This window comes from Hylobates moloch, unplaced genomic scaffold, assembly GCF_009828535.3.
Source record: "Hylobates moloch isolate HMO894 unplaced genomic scaffold, HMol_V3 SCAFFOLD_2, whole genome shotgun sequence".
Classification (NCBI taxonomy): Eukaryota; Metazoa; Chordata; class Mammalia; order Primates; family Hylobatidae; genus Hylobates; species Hylobates moloch.
This window is the reverse complement of record NW_026652277.1, coordinates 131,945,146-131,963,366: the sequence shown is the minus strand read 5'-3', so window position 1 is coordinate 131,963,366 and position 18,221 is coordinate 131,945,146. Positions and strand designations below refer to the sequence as shown.

The 18,221-nt window shown below is 37.1% G+C and overlaps 1 protein-coding gene across 1 annotated transcript in view; it reads left to right on the top strand.

Moving 5' to 3' along the window:
* The window catches only part of HS3ST5 (heparan sulfate-glucosamine 3-sulfotransferase 5), a 295,400-nt gene that overhangs the window by 182,395 nt on the left and 94,784 nt on the right, over positions 1 to 18,221 (top strand). The gene's annotated exons all lie outside the window — the stretch shown is intronic.

Below are 18,221 nucleotides of genomic sequence, written 5' to 3'. Positions count from 1 at the left end.
AATATCTTTAAAATAGGAATAATAATACTATGCATCTCATTGAGTTGTTGTTATTAAATGAGTTGATTAGAACAGTATCTGACACACATTAAACACTCAAAATTATTGCCTACTTACTCCTCTGTCTACAGTAATATCCCATCTTAATTTTCTCCATAATGCTATAAAATATATGGCATTGTTCCCATCCTCAAAACAGGAACACTGTGTCCCTGGATAAAAATACTAAAGGAAGCAGAATCAGAACTAAAGTTTCTGGTCTTAAACCCTAGGCTGTATCACTCTGAATATTGTCTCACATACATGTGCGCAGTGACCAGTTGCTATTGATAACAATAACATTTATTCCTCTCCGGCCACACACGGTGGCATGTGCCTGTAGTCCCAGCTGCTCAGGAGACTGAGGCCGGAGAATGGCTTGAGCCCAGGAGTTTAAGGCCGCAGTGAGCTATGATCGCACCACTACACTTCAGTGTGGGTGACAAAGTGAGACCCTGTCTCAAGAAGAAAAAAAATTATTCTTTTCTGTTCTTATAGTTTTAAACTAAAGTATGCTGAGATTTCACTGTTTTATATTAAAAAATAATCAGAAGATGAAATGTTTCCACTTAACTGTAAATACCTTTTTTTAGTGGGCTAATTCAAATCGGATGGAGTCATAACTACTTTTTTTTTGGTCTGACTCAGAGGCTAAAATGCAACTCAACAAATATTTTATGTTCTGAGGCACTGGTAAAGGAGGGAGAAAAACCAAATGGTTATTCCTACCCTAGGGTATTTTAAATCTAGGTGACTCAGTAATGGAAACACAGCAGAAACATCGAACACAATTTAACCTCTCATTCCTAGGTTCACTGTGAGATTGGTCCTTTTACAGTCCCTCCCTCACCCTGTGTAATAGTGCAGGTTGGATACAGTATCATTGTCTATAAAAAAATAACATTTTAGGATTTGGTGAAATATGCCATTTAAAAGTAAGCTATCCAACTTATATGAAGTAGAGTTTTAAAATTATTTTATTCTATTTGAAATTGTTTTGGAGAATTTACAAAGACCTTGGTTAAATGGAGCATGCCAGCCACTCTTGGAGTCTCTTTATTGTCTAGAAAATCATTAAGTCTTGTTCTTGTCACTTGCAAAATTCCTTAGCTGCTGCTATTTCTTTGTGCATCTGAAGTACTGAGCACTGTGCTGGGATGTGGCAGATGACTGATAAATCCTTAGATTATTGGTAAATATTTTACCACCCTACTGATGATACATTAAGTATACTGTGCCCCCCAGCCCAACACCAAAGTCCAGAGTAGCTTCACAGACTCTCAGTAGACCTAAGGAAACTACCTTTAGGTGAAGATGACCAAGAGTAGGGATAAAAGGATGAGCAGTTTTGAACACTTAACCTTATTCTAGGTATTTTTACTTTATTATTTTTATTTTTTTTTAACGTTTTTAGAGATAGGGTCTTGCTGTGTTACCCAGGATGGTCTTGAACTCCTGTCCTCAAGGGATCCTCCCACCTCAGCCTCCCAAGTAGCTGGATTATAGGCAGGAGCCAGCGTGCCTGACTTAGGTTTTTAACTTTACATACATCATTTCATGTAATCCTCAAATAACTCTATGAAGTAGGCATTGTTGTCCCCATTTACCAACAAGGAAGCTAAAATCCAGAGAGTTTAACTAATATATTTAAAAATCACACAGCTGGTGAGAAAGAATTTCCGGTGCAAGTGTAATCCAAAGACCTAACCAACGATGTAGCAGTCATGGGGGTGAAGTGAGCGCTAGGTTCAGCGTCCTGAGGCAGGTACTCTGACACTGATGTCAAGTTGCCTCAGGCATATTATAGAACTTCCTCGTGCTTCAGTTTTCTCATCTCACATGACATTACTATGAAGATCAAGATATTTTATTTGTGAAATAGCTTTAAAATGATCAGAGGTGCTATAAATATTAATTATAGTTGTGAGTTTGGTAAATATAAACATTGAAACAAAACATCCCCAAAGGATTTGAAAACCCTGGCAGGCGATGGGGAAGAAGTGGAAGTAATAAAATGAAACAAAGACCAAAGATGTAGAAACCCCATCCTCATGCAGGGCTTCTGGGAGCAAATCTAGACAAGATTGCCCCTAGTGACCTAGCGCGGATGCTGATCCAATGCTATGCAGTTCTCAGTTACTAAGTGGCAGTTACCCTTATATGTTAGATCATGTTTTAAAATGTAGGTATAATGGCCATAATCACTAAACCAAGGACTGGACATAGGACAAAACATTAAACATCAGAACTGTTGCATATGGAGCCCTGTATCTTGTATAAGGAACGGTTGTATGGCAAGCTCTTCATTTGGAGCATTAAGAATAATACTATCCATCCATACATCATTTTAAAGGTACATCCCAGCATCCCTGAAACACCCCGGGAACCTCAATGGGATACAGCTTGATGCTTCTTGGAACAATCTCTTTAACAGTTTTTCAGAGGAATTAATGGCACTTCAAGTTATGGCTGATGACTGGTTTTGACCTTGTAGATGTTGAAGGGAAGTAAATGTATTTGATGAGTTATTAAGCACATGCTTCAGTTATTATGATAGTAAAAACAGCTCAGTCTTATAAAACTGTGAGGTGCTTTCCATTTCTTAGCACTTAATTGCATTCCTACTGAGTTTAGATAATGTCATTAATCTCAGCATGTGACATAGTATATTTATTTAGATTTAAGAAAATTACCCAAATTTCTTTCTCTTCTTTTGTTTACACTTATATAAGTTTATTTCAGAATTACTTACTCGATTTTTTAAGAATTGTATTTTAACCCAAATGAGAACAGGCAACTTAACTGATACTTTAGATGATATTTTAGCAGTCAAAAAGAAGAAACCAGTTTTAGATGTCCTTTGTCAAAGCCTGCCTAGAGGAGGCCTCTGCTTCCAAGATATACTGCTGAGATGGAGAATATATGATCAATTGCTCAATTTCATCTGGCCAATTTCAACTGTCAAGTATTTCTAAAAATATAGGCCTGTGACAATAACACATTGGACTTTGTTCATAGCCTCCTTAGTATTTGCAGTTTATCATTATTGTTAATTATTAAGCATTTTGATGGCAGAATGGGTTGCAAGAATAATGATCACAGTCACACAGCAACAAATGGCTAATTTGGGGGTATAGTCCTCAGTTTCAAAGGTATTTTGTAAACTGTAAGTCACTATACAAACATTATTTATAGGAATAATTTTTATAATACCAAATTATGTTTTTCTGCAAGATAGTGAAACAGTATAGAGAAAAAAATCCTACATATTTTACTTTAAAAGTATTCATAAGCATGTGTTCTTTGACATATAACAGGATGTCTGTGAGAAGACTCATGAGAATTATAATAATATCTGCTCTTAATAAAGTACCTGCTGTATGCCAGACACTTTAAAATGGATCATTCTTAGTCTTCAGAACATTGCTTCAAGGAGATTTTGTTATCTTCTCATACAGCTGAGAAAACTGCAGCTAAGATAGGTTCATAAGAAGATTAGTAAACTAATAAATGGTAGAACCACAATTCAAACCCAGATCTTTTAGACCCCTCTGTCCATGCTCTTTAACTATAAGAGAGGCTAGGAGGTAAGGAGTGAAAAAGAAAAACTCTCAAATAGAAACAATGATCGACAGATAAATTAATTAATTAGTTAAATAATAGTAGCTACCATTTATTAACAGGCCAGGTACTGGGTTTGGTGCCTTAGAGACCTTAAGTTCATTATCCTAGTAAACAGCTCAAAAGAGTTCATTCATCTCAGATTTTTCAAATAAATTAGAAATTAATATTCTCATTTGCCTTATGAGATGTTTAACGTTCAAAGACATTAAGTAACTGACACAAAATGGCACATCTAGTGAAGAGCAGATCTAAGTTACCAATTCAGGTCTTGCCAAGTTCTAAAAATACATATTCTTTCTATTAAATAATATTATATTCTAAAACATGTGTCTTATTTATACAATAAAGACTCTGGACTACTGCGTACTTACCTTTTTTTCTTTTAACTTATTCTTGGGATGATTTCAGTTTTATTTAAAACTTACCAGGCTTTATGATATTAAGGAACTTTCAGATAGTTAGTATTAGTTCGACGAATATGGACTAGTTTGTGTTTATTCTAATGCTGCCCATGATTTCCAAGTTAGATTTTTACATTATAAATCTCATGCTCAATTTGTATTTCATAGTCTACAATTTCACGAAGAACTTTAAAAATGAAAGAGAATTTATTAAACTCAGGAAAACTGCCTTATATATGTAAATTGCTGCTCTGAAATACCACAAGTCACAAATACAACTGAATAGCTTTCATCCTAATCATATAAGAAGGCTAGAACAACATTTTGCATTCATTCATTAAACAAGTGTCCATTGATGGCCAACTATTTTTATAGCGTTGTGCTGGGGACATTGGCAGATAATAATTCAAAACCCCCCGCCCTCAAAGAACTTTACAAATTAATTAAGGAGAAAAGGCAGGGTAACCATTAAGTAACAAAAGCCAAAGTTACATAATATTGCAACTGTGAAATAAATCATGCTTAAAAAAAAAAGAGTGCTCCAACTTCATGGCTGGAGGTGCTGACTATGGGTTGAAGTGGTCAGAAGGACTCCAGAAAGGAAGGTAACTGGATCAGCAGAGAGGATGGACAACACTGGTCAGGCAAGTGCATGTGGTGCAGGTGGCCAGGAAGCAAATTCATTTATTGTTCTGAAGGTTTGTGCAAGGGAACTGGAGAAGAATGGAAAAGGAGGTGAGGCCAGACAGCCAAAGGCTTTGATTTTAGCTGAAGACTCTGGCCTGTGGCGTCCAGTGATAGGGAGTCATTGTACACTTTTGAGCAGGGGAGTGACATCATTAAAGTAGTCCTTTAAAAAAGATTAATCTGGCAGGACTAGGCAGGATGGATTGGTGGAAAAAGAACAGGAGCAAAGAAACTACCGCAATAACTCAGGTATAAGGTGATGAGGTACTGGGCAGAAGTGACAATAGGAACAGAAGGAAAGAAATAAATGTAAGAGATAGTTCAAAGGAAGACATGACAGAAGGTGATGACTACATGTTGGAGGAGAACAGACAAAATACACTAATTTTAAATCCTATTTGGAAACTTTTATAGTTTATAAAGTGTATAGAATTCATTAGGCATTATATATATTCCTGGCCTGAGATGCCATTGGATCCAAGGAAGATGTTGCTTTTACTCGATGTAGCACTTCTTTTAGCAAAATCTAAAGGAAACTGCTTCATTTTAAGAGATAATAAATTCTATTATAAAAATTACTGAGAGAATAATTTATCTTTATATCACAATAATAATAATAACTGCAATTACAGAATGGCAGCACAATTAGATGAAAATTCAGCTAAACAATGATGTTTCATTTACCTCCAAAATTCTATTTTATTAATTTAGCTGTTGTTATATTTTCTACAAAATTGGCTTTTTTAAAGTGTGAATTAAGTCTAGATTTGATTATTTTCACAAATATGTTAATATGATTTTCCAGTAACTTGGGGGTTTTTGTGTCTTCATTTTAGGAATAATTCCACTGTCTTCAAAATATATTTGTATAACAATTACATTACTTTCCAAGTGGAAAAATGCAGCCATAGAGAAAGTGATTTTATGATTTATCCAAAGTAGTGTGAGAGGTCAAGAATCTCTTCCTATGGGTCCAGTGGACTGTATATTAATAGATAAAAAAAAGATTAGAAAACAATATCATTTTTGATTGCTTATACTTAGTGAAAATATTGAATGCCAGGCAAACGCAACCTTCTTCCCTAACACACACACACACACACACACACACACACACACACACACACACCATTGCGTTATATATATATATATATAAACTTCAGGAAGCAAGTGTCATTTTAGAATTACTTAGATGCTGTTTTTAATGCATCAGATAAAAAATATCGTGGCTTCTAATATTAATTCATTCTCCACTTAGCATTGTTAAAAATATTTATGATCTAGTATAGAGCAAAACTTACTGTTATCCATTTTCCCCAGCTTTGATATAAAAGCATTCTTCAGTTGTTTCCTAAGGAGGAATGTTGTCAAAGTTTGATGGTAATTTATGTTGTCAGTCCATTAAGTTGATTTTATGGCAGCCAACACAACTATTGTCCATTTCTGAGAAACCCGAGGACTACTCTAGGTCTCCACGAAGACCGTTTGATACCTACCCTCTCATATTGCTGACCTTGAGGGGAGTTGAGTTTGGTAATTTATGGCAAACACCATCTAGGAAGACCCATTTGTAAGATTCACTGTCATTTGGGGCTAAATGATCATTGCTGAGTCCAGAGACAATCTGAGCTCCTGACAGAGCAATCCCATAAAAAATATTGCCTACCCACCCAGGTGTCCTTTCCAATTATCTGGAGTAGAAATTAATACTTTTAAAAGCTGCTAGTTTTTGAAAGGTTATTACAATTTATTCCAGTGGTTTCTTTTGCACATTGTGATGAATTAGTTTATTACACCATTATTTTCCATGTCAGCTTTTTAGAAGATTGAACCATAATGTTGAAACATTAGTGTGAATGGCAAACATACTATTTTATAGCTGAGTAACATATTTCTTTGAGAAAAATGTGCTCAGTTTTTAATAACAGGTAATTTTATGTTTATGTTCCCTAATGCTGTTGTCAGATATTATTTATTTCTTTTTTGGTAAGAACTAGAGAACTTTCTTTTAAAATGTTAATGGTGCATTAGACAGATTTTAGAGTCATAGTAAGAATATATTACTGAAAAATAGAAAATATAAATTGTAAGTGTTTTTCCCTGAAAGCTAATATTTTCTAAGGTTTTCTTGACACCGATTTAATATATAGTTACTTCAGGGGAGAATCATACTTCTGTCTCAATATTTTCTCTAAATGTAGTTGGGGGAGGGGGAATTTCTAATTTATTTTTCTGAGATCTCAAGTTTTTCTTTAATGAAACTTCTTTATCTTAAAGGACTGGCTTCATATGTCATTTGGAAGTATTTTGTAAAATAATATGAATTAGCACTTTGATAGAGATTTTTTTTAGTTGTTCTCCATTCAATGTCTACTAGGATACTGAGAAAGTATTAGTAATTTCCTATTTAACCAGGTATTAAAAATAATCATGGTGTCGACAAAGATTGATAAGAAGTATTCTCAAGAGTACTCTGTATACTATCTTCATTCATACAGCAAATGCACGCCTATTGCATGCAGGCATCATACAACTATGTGGAGTTGAGACACATCCATCACAACATTCTAGAAATGCAGTCTTTTTATTCCTGTCACAATTATTTTTATTCCTACAGTTTTTAAAAATGTAATGCAGCTTTACAAAATTCTGAATCTTGTGTAAACTGAGCATGTAAACAAATGCAGTAACACTTTAGAAGTTTTACATTTGCTACCTCCAATACAACAAGTACTTGCCAAAGGAAATACTGATTTTTGTTTTCTCATCAAACACATTTGTTTCTTTAGCAAATGTTTGCAATACTGAAGTATTTGTTTTTATTGATATTTGACTGGAACAAATGTTAGTTTTAGCAGAATTAAGATTCAAGGCATTTCACAAATTTTTCCCATTGTGCCAGAAAATTTTTTGATAATGTCTTAGGCTTAAATGAGTTCCAAGGTTTCTTGTCAAATTTACATTGAAATCTAACATATACAAAGAAAAATGTATACATTGTAAGTGCATAGCTCACTGGATTTTCACAAGGTGAGCCCACCTGTATAACTAGCACTTGGATCAAGAAACAGAAATCACCAGCATCCAACAAACACTTCTGTGTCCCCTTCCAGTTGTCACCTCCCAGCCCTTATAACCATTCTCCTGACTCATGACACTATAGATTAGATTTTCCTGTTTTTATGAACATGATATAAACATAGTCATAACTTGTGCTTGGTATAATGTTTTTGACATTTATTTACTTGGTTGTTTGTAGTTATACTTTGTTCTCATTGTTGCACAGTACATTCCATTGTTTAAATATATTTTACTTACCCAGCCTACTATTGATGATCACTACTTTGATTCTAGTTTGGGGTTATTGCAAAAAATGCCACTGTGAGCATTATTATACATGGCTTTTGGCAAAATATGAAAGCATCTCTGTTGGGTCTATTCCAAGGAGTGGAATGGCTAGGCCACAGAATAAATAGAAGTTCAGCTTTCATAGATATGGCCAACCAGTTTTCATGAGTTACTGGTAGTCTCATAGTTACTAGTTATTTTCCTTTGGCCTTCAGGCTTAGACATACTGGGAAGAATTGGGTAAATAATTTCTAGTTTCTCTCAGGCCTAAATTTCTGTAATTCAGTACTTGTTTACAGTAGAGAGCATTGGCATAGATTTCGACAAAAGGCAGATATTGAGAATCTGCTATTTGGTTTTCTACTATATTTGTCTATTTGCATTTGCATCTGAATTTGACTGCTAATAAACCTGTGAAGTCACATTTTATGATAAATAAATGAAATTACAGCATTGAATGCAGAAAAGCTGAAAAGTTTTTTGGTTTGCCCAATTATATGCTTCCCTGTAATACAGAACATTTTTTGCCAGGCTGATGGTAATAACTAGCTAAATGCAATGCCTTCTCTTCAGGGTTCCTGGTTATTTCCACTGAAGCAGAGCAGGAATTGTGTGTGTGCATGGTATTTTGCAAAGAACAGGTCCTCGATACATTTTGGTTGAACATATTTATCCATTTTGTCAAATGGTTTTTTATGAGCTTTGGGGATTGCATAGAATCCTAGCTCTGCCAACTGACTTTTGCCAAATGCTTCATCTCCCTTAGCCTCATTTTCTTCGTCTGTTATGTGGAAAAAATAATAGTCCCTGCCTCCCAGATCACTGTGAGAACAAAATGACATAGCACACATGAAGCACTTCACACATGTTAATAATAATAAATAAAGTCTACCCATGATAAATACTCAGTAAGTATTGGGTGATGTTATAGATGTTTTTCAATTTTAAGATGAGTATTCTTCCAACCTCTGCCTAAGATACTAAAGATTCTGCTGCTCATAATTTATGCATAGACAGACATGTTATATAATCAACTAGAATCTGACAATTAGATTTTATTCTTTCTTTCATTAATATTTCCACAAATATTTATTGAGTACCTTCTACATGCTATGCACTATGTAAGACACAGGGATTCCACCAGAAATAGTTCAGACACTGTCCACAGGCATGCAAAGCTGTCGAGGATTGCAAGTCCACAGACAGTTACAATGCCATGGGACCAGGCATGAAGGGAGGATCCAGACACAATGAGTTTGCACAGAGGAGGCACTGCTTCACTTCGGGAAGGTTTCCTGAAAGAAGTGACAGCTCCATTGACAGCTGATGGATGCAAAGGAGTTAATCAGGTTAGGGAGGAATAAGGGATGTACAGAAACAAGAATGCAATAGACAGAAGAGGCAGCATTAGAGAACAGGAAGATTTCAAGAAAGCCTGAAGCTTAGAAGCCTAGGTATGGGAGGTGAGGGGGGAAGGAAAAGTGTCAGAAAGGAAGGGATAATGCTAAAAAAGCAGGCATTAAGGTTTTATAGACTGGACTCTTGGACTTTATCCTGAGGGTAATTAGAAGCCACTGATGGTTTCATTACTTTTTAATTTGTAAATTAAAGTATGATTGGCAAATAAAAATTTTATATATTTGTGGTCTGTGTAATATTTTGATATATGTATACATTATGAAATGATTAAATCGAGCTAATTAACGTATCACCTCACATACTTAACATTTATTGTTATAAGAACATTTAAGGTCTACTTTGTTAGCAATTTTTGAGTGTACAGTACACTATTATTAACCATAGTCACCATACAGTGCAATAAATCTCCCAAACTTATTTCTCCTATCTAACTGAAACTTTGTACCATTTGACCAACATCTTTCCATCCCCCTGCAACTCCCAGCCCCTGGGAACAATGATTATACTCTCAGATATGCCATTAAATGGATTTAAATGTGAATGCCTTGATCATATTTGTATATTAGGAACAAAGTAAAGAATGAATTGGATGGGAATGAGACAGGAGGCAGGAAGACCAGTTAAAAGGCTGGGGCAGGAAACAGAGTAGAAGGTTACACTGGTCTGAATTCAGGTCTCAGCAGTGAGAACAGGGAGAAGAGGATGGGTAGAAAGTAGAAAGTATCACACTTGGAAATCTAGGATGGTACCTGTAATTCCATCCTGGACAATGGGGTGGATAGTCAGGGAAGGAAAAGATGCAGAAGAAAAGAAGGTGAGGGGTGGAAGACAGTGCATTTCACTGGGCATGTTAAGGTTGAAGTGCCTGTTATTATCTAATTGCAGAAGATATGTAAGTGTTGAATAAATAGCGTTGAGTTCAGGTGAGAAACCTTTTATGAAGATGTAAATAACATGGTAATTACAGCATCCTTGGACACAGGACAGGTTGCTTAAGCAGAGCTTGGAGTGAGAGGAGAAAGGCCTAGAAAAGAGCCCTGAGGAAAAGCCATATTTAAGATAATAAGTGGAAGAAGAGAAACCTCAAAGAACACTGAGAAGGAATAGCTACAGAGATGGTAGGGAAATGTGAAGAGGGGGTTATCACGATGACCACTGAGATGAAATGTTTCTAGAAGAAGGGAATGAATGGTCAATAGTGCCAGATGCTGCCAAGATGTGAAATAAGCTGGATATTGAGAAGTGTAACACCAGATTTGTCAAAAAGGAAATCTGTGGCAACTCTGCTTAGAAGAGGCTGGCTTTGAGCAAACCAGGGTACAAATAATAAGTGGAACCACAACTAAAAGTTGATGAAATTCCAGATAAATGTGATTCCTCAATAGCACACTACATAGCTATATATTTAAGAGAGTTACACTATACATTGTCTGTTAAATACATATTTTTAAACTTAAGCACAACTACAAAATACATACCAGTTTTGATCACAACAGGTTTTCCATCACTGTTTTGACATGTACCTTTGAATCATGCAAACGTTCTTTAGAAGAATATGAATTTTATGCCCTAATCCAATTGTTAAAAATTTGCCTCGTGGTGAACCTCAGCTGAGGATTCTGAAGAACCAGGAAGGGGTTGAGGGAGAAAATCCTCTTTGGAGAAATTCCGTTTGGAGATTTTTTGTTAATTTGGGAAAGAATAGCACGTGGAAGCTTAGTGTAGAGGGATTCCACATGGAAGGAAAGGTCCTGTTCTTGCGTGTACAGAGTCAAACTCAGAGAATAGACTCCTTGGAAGAAAAGTCGGCGATTCATTATTGTGAGTTAAGAGAAGACATGCTATAAATCACAAACAGGAGAAACACGGTTCTGCTTTCTCTGCCCTGTTCCACTGTTGAAAATTAACTTTCCTCAGGATTTTTTTTTCCTGGTGGCTGTTATTTGCAGTATGGTCCACCCAGACTAGCTTATTCATTTCTACAGGCAGTTCCTGTTGGTGCACTAAGGTAGAAGCCTAGCAAATTAGTTTAGGGGGTTGTAGGAACTCTATGTGAAAGCACTGCTTCCATTTCAATCCATAAATATAGGGGTGTTTATTCCCACATTTCACACCAAGCCCAAGCCAGGTCAGTATGTGACATTTGTGTTTAGAAGAGATTCGAAGGGACAGTGTTTGGGTAATTTTTCCATTAAAAAATATGTATTCTGTCACTTAGGTGTATGATATAATGGGTTCCTTCATGAACTCTGCATCTTCACAGAGTCGTTTTATTGCTTCAAGGGTAGATGAGGTCGACACTCTAATTATATCTGTTTTATAGAAAGGTAAAGTCAGAATCTGAGAAATTAAGTCATTTGCCTAAGTACATATCTGGTAAGTAACAAGACCTGGATTCAAAACCGGATTTTTTTCACAGCAGCCTGGTGGAACTAAAGAGTAGCGTGCTTGTCTTTTTTTCTTTTTTTTTCTCTTTTTTCCAAGTTTTGAATAGAATCCATTGGCTTGATTAACAGAAGACTGATATTTTTGTTTTCTAATTCTACCGCAGACTTCACTTTACTCTCTATTCTTTTTCTTCTTTCTTTTTTGTACTTATTTGTGTCCTATTATTTATATCTCTACAGGCCACTTAAAACTGGCATGGGGATGAATAAGAGGACACTTTATTAAGTCACAAGATAATGTAGTCATTAACAAAATTTGTATCATAATAAAATACGATATATAAGAAGTAGAGTTAAACACATTAGCATTAAGCACGAGAGATATTGTTCTACAGGATAATTAGCATAAATTTGTTCAACAAATATGTCTCAAGCACCTCCTACTCTTAGGGTGCCTCTCCATGCTGGGTCAATGGCAGTGCACAGAATGCATGGCCTGCCCTCCCAGAGCGGACATTCCAGCCGGGGATGGGGTGCTGGAGGGGAGGCAGGCAGTAAATGCATATGTTACCAGCGCAATCGGGAAGGATAAGGCAAAGTCAAATGGATAAAGATGCCCAGAGGATGGGAGGAGAGAGGCTGCCTTCTTATGTATAGCAGTCAGGGAAGACTTGTCAGTGAGATGACATTTGACAGAGGCCACAGGAAGCAAACCCTGCCCACATCTGCATGAAGCACATCCCAGGAAGGGGCAACATGACCAGAAAATGCCAGAGGCAGGAACTTGCTACATGTTTATGTGCCCCTACTCCTGCCTTCCTCCAAGCAAAGTGAGCAGATGAAGTGGGTGAGGGGAAGGCAGAATGGCAAGAGACTAAATAAAATGTGATGAAGTGCAGTAGTCTGACTTGTACGGGCTGGTACAAGCCCCTCAAGGATTTATTCAAATATGTCACAGTTACAATGAATATTGTTTTGATACATCTAATGTAAGTCTTTTTTTTAAAACTGATTTCAAAAACAATAGGCATGGGGTCTTGCTATGTTGCCCAGGTTGGTTTCAAACCCCTGGGCTAAAGCAACTTGCCTGCCTCAGCCTTCCAAAGTGCTGGGATTACAGTTGTGAGCCACCACACTCAGTCTCAATCCAAGTTTTACCACCTTGCTTCTCTTTTGGGTTCCTTTTTCAGTTCTAAATAGTGCCAGCTGGAATATTGAGCAGGATTAGAAAATAAGCATGCTTTCACTCACCTCGCCTTCCCACTGAGGCAGGCAGCAATAATTGATCACAAATTTCTCTAGGCACACTGCAAAAAGTCAGAGCTGGCCAAGAAATGAACCATTCCAGACATAACCTTGAATACTCAGACATCTCCTTTCCCTTTTTACCTCTCCTTCATTAATAGACTGCAGTCCCAAGAGCCAAACCTTCAGAATCTGGATTTGCCTTTGCTTCTGCCCACTTGTCTGAGACCCAGGAACTAAAACTTCCTGTGATCCTTTCTGCTCCCCACGAAATCCCCCCTCTTGGTCCTGTGAGCATTCAGTCCCCCTGAGCCCCCTGGTAACCCTTCCCTGCTTACCATTGTCCAGTTGAAGGGACATGAACAGCAAAGAGCTAAAAGCAAAATAATCTTGACCTTTCTGCATCTTAGTTTCCTCATCTGCAAAATGGGCCTTACCATGCCCAGCCTGCAGGATTGTTGTGAGTACTGAGATAGCAGCTATTAATAAGGTGACTACAGCTGACACCACATGAGTCCTCGATCTCATCAGAGGAAAAGAGAGGAGAAAAGAGGGCCCCAGGAACTTGAAACAGAAGAAACCAAGGTGGAAGTTACTTATGTTTTGTACTGGCCTCCTAGTTTCACCACACTGCCACTTCTATCATACCTCACTGAGCACAGAAGAGCAAATAAATGAGATAAGACAGAATATGATAATCCAGGACAGAAATTTCATCTCTCCATCAATATGGTGCAATGGGAGTCTGCCCCATTGAGAAAATGAATATGAAGATGAGCATGAAACAAATATTGCCATGGAGAGAGGATATGATTTTTTAGCAGATGGGTGGGAAAAAGGAGTGGATCAGTGCAAATGTAGAAACAGGCCATTTATAAAATTAGGAAATATAATGGAATCTCAATAGGACATGTAAGTATTTCCACCTATACCTATTGTTATTGAATGGAGATTACTGGACATTATTCAATTAGCTATCCTGGAGCAGGGCTGACCTGGGTTTAGGACCTGGCACTCCCGCACCAGCATGGAACATACTAAAGGAGATATCCCAGCTGTTGGTACTGTGAGGAAGTCTAAACCAGGAGACAGAGCCCAGGATCTGAACAGCAGTGCTGCCCACATTAACAGTACCATGGGCATCAGGCAGTAAAAGGGTGTTTCAGTGAACAAATTAAATACTGCAACTGGGAATATTCAAGCTGATAGGTAAAGTCTCAACCATTGGCTGGGGATCAGTGGCAAGACATCAACTCCTTGTAGAGTCAAGAGGGGTGTGAGGGCTGAGAGAAAGACTAGGACTAGCCCAAAGCAAAATAAAGAGCATGAAAATTATTAGGCAGATCCCCAAGCAGATTCAGTTAACAAAACTGGGAGCCAATCATTCAAGACAGGGAAGATTTGGAATCACAGCTCAAAGCACAGGCCAAAGCCTTTAGCAGCAAAGGCTTCATGGGTGCTGAACTTCTACATCCCTCCCAGTGGAGACAGGGACTGACTGCTCAAGGGGCAGGCCACTTGGGATCATGCCTACACTGGGAGGTTGGATCACAGGAAGAGAAAATGTGTCAAGGCGGAGAACTGAGCCAGTGCTGGCCCCTCTAACTTGACAAACTCCCAGCAAAATCTACTTTAGCCTTGACTTTCCTGGGCTGTAAGATGAAATTCTGAGAAGAAAGATGAGAAAAGTAAATCTGTAGAGTTGCCGGGAGCTTTCACACTCCTCCTTCTTTATAAAAACCGGTTTCTGCTTAGCTCAGGTAGTAACAGAATTATTTCTAATTACCTAAAATTTCTCCTCTAACTGGATTTCAACAGGAAATGATAACCTCAAAAGTTTAAATTTCTGGAGTGAAAAATGTAAAAAATTAAGAATATAGGAGTGTTAACAGTTAATGGATTATCAGAGTGGTATGTGCAGCATAGATGTGTACACTGAAAGAAAGAAGTGTGAATTTGTAAGGAATAATTCTTTTTCTTTAAAAATAGAAAATGCATGCTAATATTGAGAATAGAAACTGAAATTTATTTTGCATAAGAAACATAAATTTGTGGCCGGGCACAGTGGCTCATGCTGTAATCCCAGCACTTTGGGAAGCCGAAGCGGGTGGATCACAAGGTCATGAGTTCGAGACCATCCTGGCTAACATGGTGAAACCCCATCTCTACTAAAAATTAGCTGGGTGTGGTGGCACCCACCTGTAGTCCCAGCTACTTGGGAGGCTGAGGCAGGAGAATCGCCTGAACCTGAGAGGTGGTGGTTGCAGTGAACTGAGATCACGCCACCGTACTCCAGCCTGGGTGACAGACACTCCATCTCAAAAATTAAAAAAATAAAATAAAATAAACATAAATTTGAAATCATCAGCATATAATTAACCTAGCCACAAAGAATAGGAGATAAGAGCATAGCTGAATATATTGAATTGAAAAATAATGACCTTAAAAACACTGGCACAAGAATTTATATTTTTCTATTTTAATTTATAGCTTGTGAAGTGTTGACATAATTTTCTACATTACATAATTTGGGAGTGTCTTCTTTCAAAGGAGCTTTAAATATATTGGAATTTATTGGGCAACTGCTAACTCAGAAGCAAGTGGTTGTGCATCTATTGGCTTCCAGAGAGAGGTTGCACTGGTTCATTTAGGCAACTGGAATCCCATTTACCAGAAAGCTAATCAACAAGATGGCTAGTTACATTTATGAGTATTTCTTTTAGAGGCATTTAGTTTCAATCCCGCAGATGGTAGCTGCAGACCATTAGTTTCTGAGCCAAGCTTTTCAGTGTCCTATTGTACTTAGCAAGATTGCTATTGCAGCAACACAATTATTCCAGATTCAGCGAGAGTCAGCGTGCCTAAAACAAAACTATGCCATAACAATTTAATCCCAGCTCACCTTCCCCTTTGCTGGATAAGCAATCAAACACCTGCTGAATTCTGTTCCATATAATGAGAACATCTTAGCAACAAAGATCAAAGAACACTGACATTTGATCTCTAAGTAGAACCCCATTATAAAAAAGGATTTTTATTATGTGGTGTCGGATAGCTATTTTGTGGGTCAGATCGTGCTGGGACAAATAATACCAAAAAATCCTAACTCAACATGATTAATTTGTAAGACATGGGTCATTCCTTTGCCTCAGCATCAACATTTTTGAGTGCTTCATTCTATCAGAGTCAGCCATCTTTTGAATGACTTGAAAAACAGTCATTTAAAATGTACGGGGGCAAGCGAATATGTGCTTTCTGGTTTTTTATTCGTGCTTTAAAAAAAGCAGTAAAAATGCAAGGTGAAAGGATATTAAGGATGTTTATCTTTCTAGTTACACTGGAATTCCCACTTTCAAGAACAAGCAAAATAGTTTGAGCTTTGAAAATGTCCAAAACACACGTTTTCCAATGTAATTCACATAAGACAATTTGACGATTCCTTCTGGGGTTCCTTTTCATGCTTGCAGTGAATAAATAAATATGAGCACAAAATATAATGCTTTCTTTCAGGATTTTATTATAATTGCTGAATATATCTCCTACACTCAGGCATTAACTCCTTCTCTGAATCTTTTAAAAAAAATATTGCATGTACGCTATAGAATGCAAATCCTCCTTTCCTTCTCCCATCACACCCAGACAGCTTGTGAAACCCCATTTTCTTCATAAAACCTCTCTTGAATGAAAATGAAATAGGGCTTTCACCTCCAGTCCTTCATATAATGGTCTAATTGAAGCAGCTTTCCCCAGATTCTCTTCTCTGTAAAGGGCACTTGTACTATTTCTCATATATGAAGTAAATACTTATTTTGATGTATTTAGTCAAAAGGGCAGCTGGGTCTCTGTACGTTTGCTTATGAGATTGCCTGTCTTAGGAAACTTTAAGAAGTCAAACATTGAACAACAATCCTTTGGCACTGTGTGCCACTGGAACTTAATAGAGCTCAATGGTGTTTTTTATATTAGCGGTTGTGTGAATGTAGGCTATGTGACATCTAGATCTGTGTGAATACCACAGCGTGCACAAATAACAGTACAGATTAAAAACAAACTTAACAGGACATCCAAAGCCGTTATATTGAAAGTGTTGTTAAACTAAAACCATTTATGTGACAATATTGAGCAGAAGACTAGTTTTCAGTAAGAATATTTAATGGTCATCAAGGAAAACATAGTCATTTCCTACTCCCTATAGAATACAAATTCTTGTATTTAAAATTAACGCTAGCCAAAAGTACCAGAGCATCCTCCTAACATTAATAGCCTCACTTATCTTTTGGCTAAATGTTGATCTAACCAACAAACGGAAACTGTTTTAAGCCTGTCTCTTCTTGATATGACAGGATGCAGAATTACCGCAATTTTGGACAGTATTTTAAATCATTCAGGACTACTTTTGAATAGTTGATAAAAACTAAACTTTTGTATATGTGTATTACACTTTTTTCCATGTAATATCAAAGTGGTGATATACCTCAGATTTAAAATTTCTGTTGACCTAAGAAATTTTTTTTAATTTTTTAAATTTTACTTGAAGTTCCAGGACACATGTGCAGAATGGGCAGGTTTGTTATGTAGGTATACATGTGCCATGGTGGTTTGCTGCACCTACCAACCCACCATCTAGGTTTTAAGCTCCGCATGCATTAGGTATTTGTCCTAATGCTCTCCCTCCCCTGCTCTCCACCTGCCAACAGGCCCCAGTGTGTGATGTTCCCCTTTCTGTGTCCATGTGTTCTCATTGTTCAACTCCCACTTATGAGTGAGAAAATGTGGTGTTTGGTTTTCTGTTCCTGTGTTAGTTTGCTGAAAATGATGGCGTCCAGCTTCATCCATGTCCCTGCAAAGGACATGAACTCATCCTTTTTTATGCCTGCATAGTATTCCATGGTGTATATTTGCCACATTTTCTTTATCCAGTCTATCACTGATGGGTATTTGGGTTGGTTTCAAGTCTTTGCTATTGTAAATAGTGCTGCAATAAACATGCGTGTGCATGTGTCTTTATAGTAGAATGATTTGTAATCCTTTGGGTATATACCCAGTAATGGGATTCCTGAGTCAAATGGTA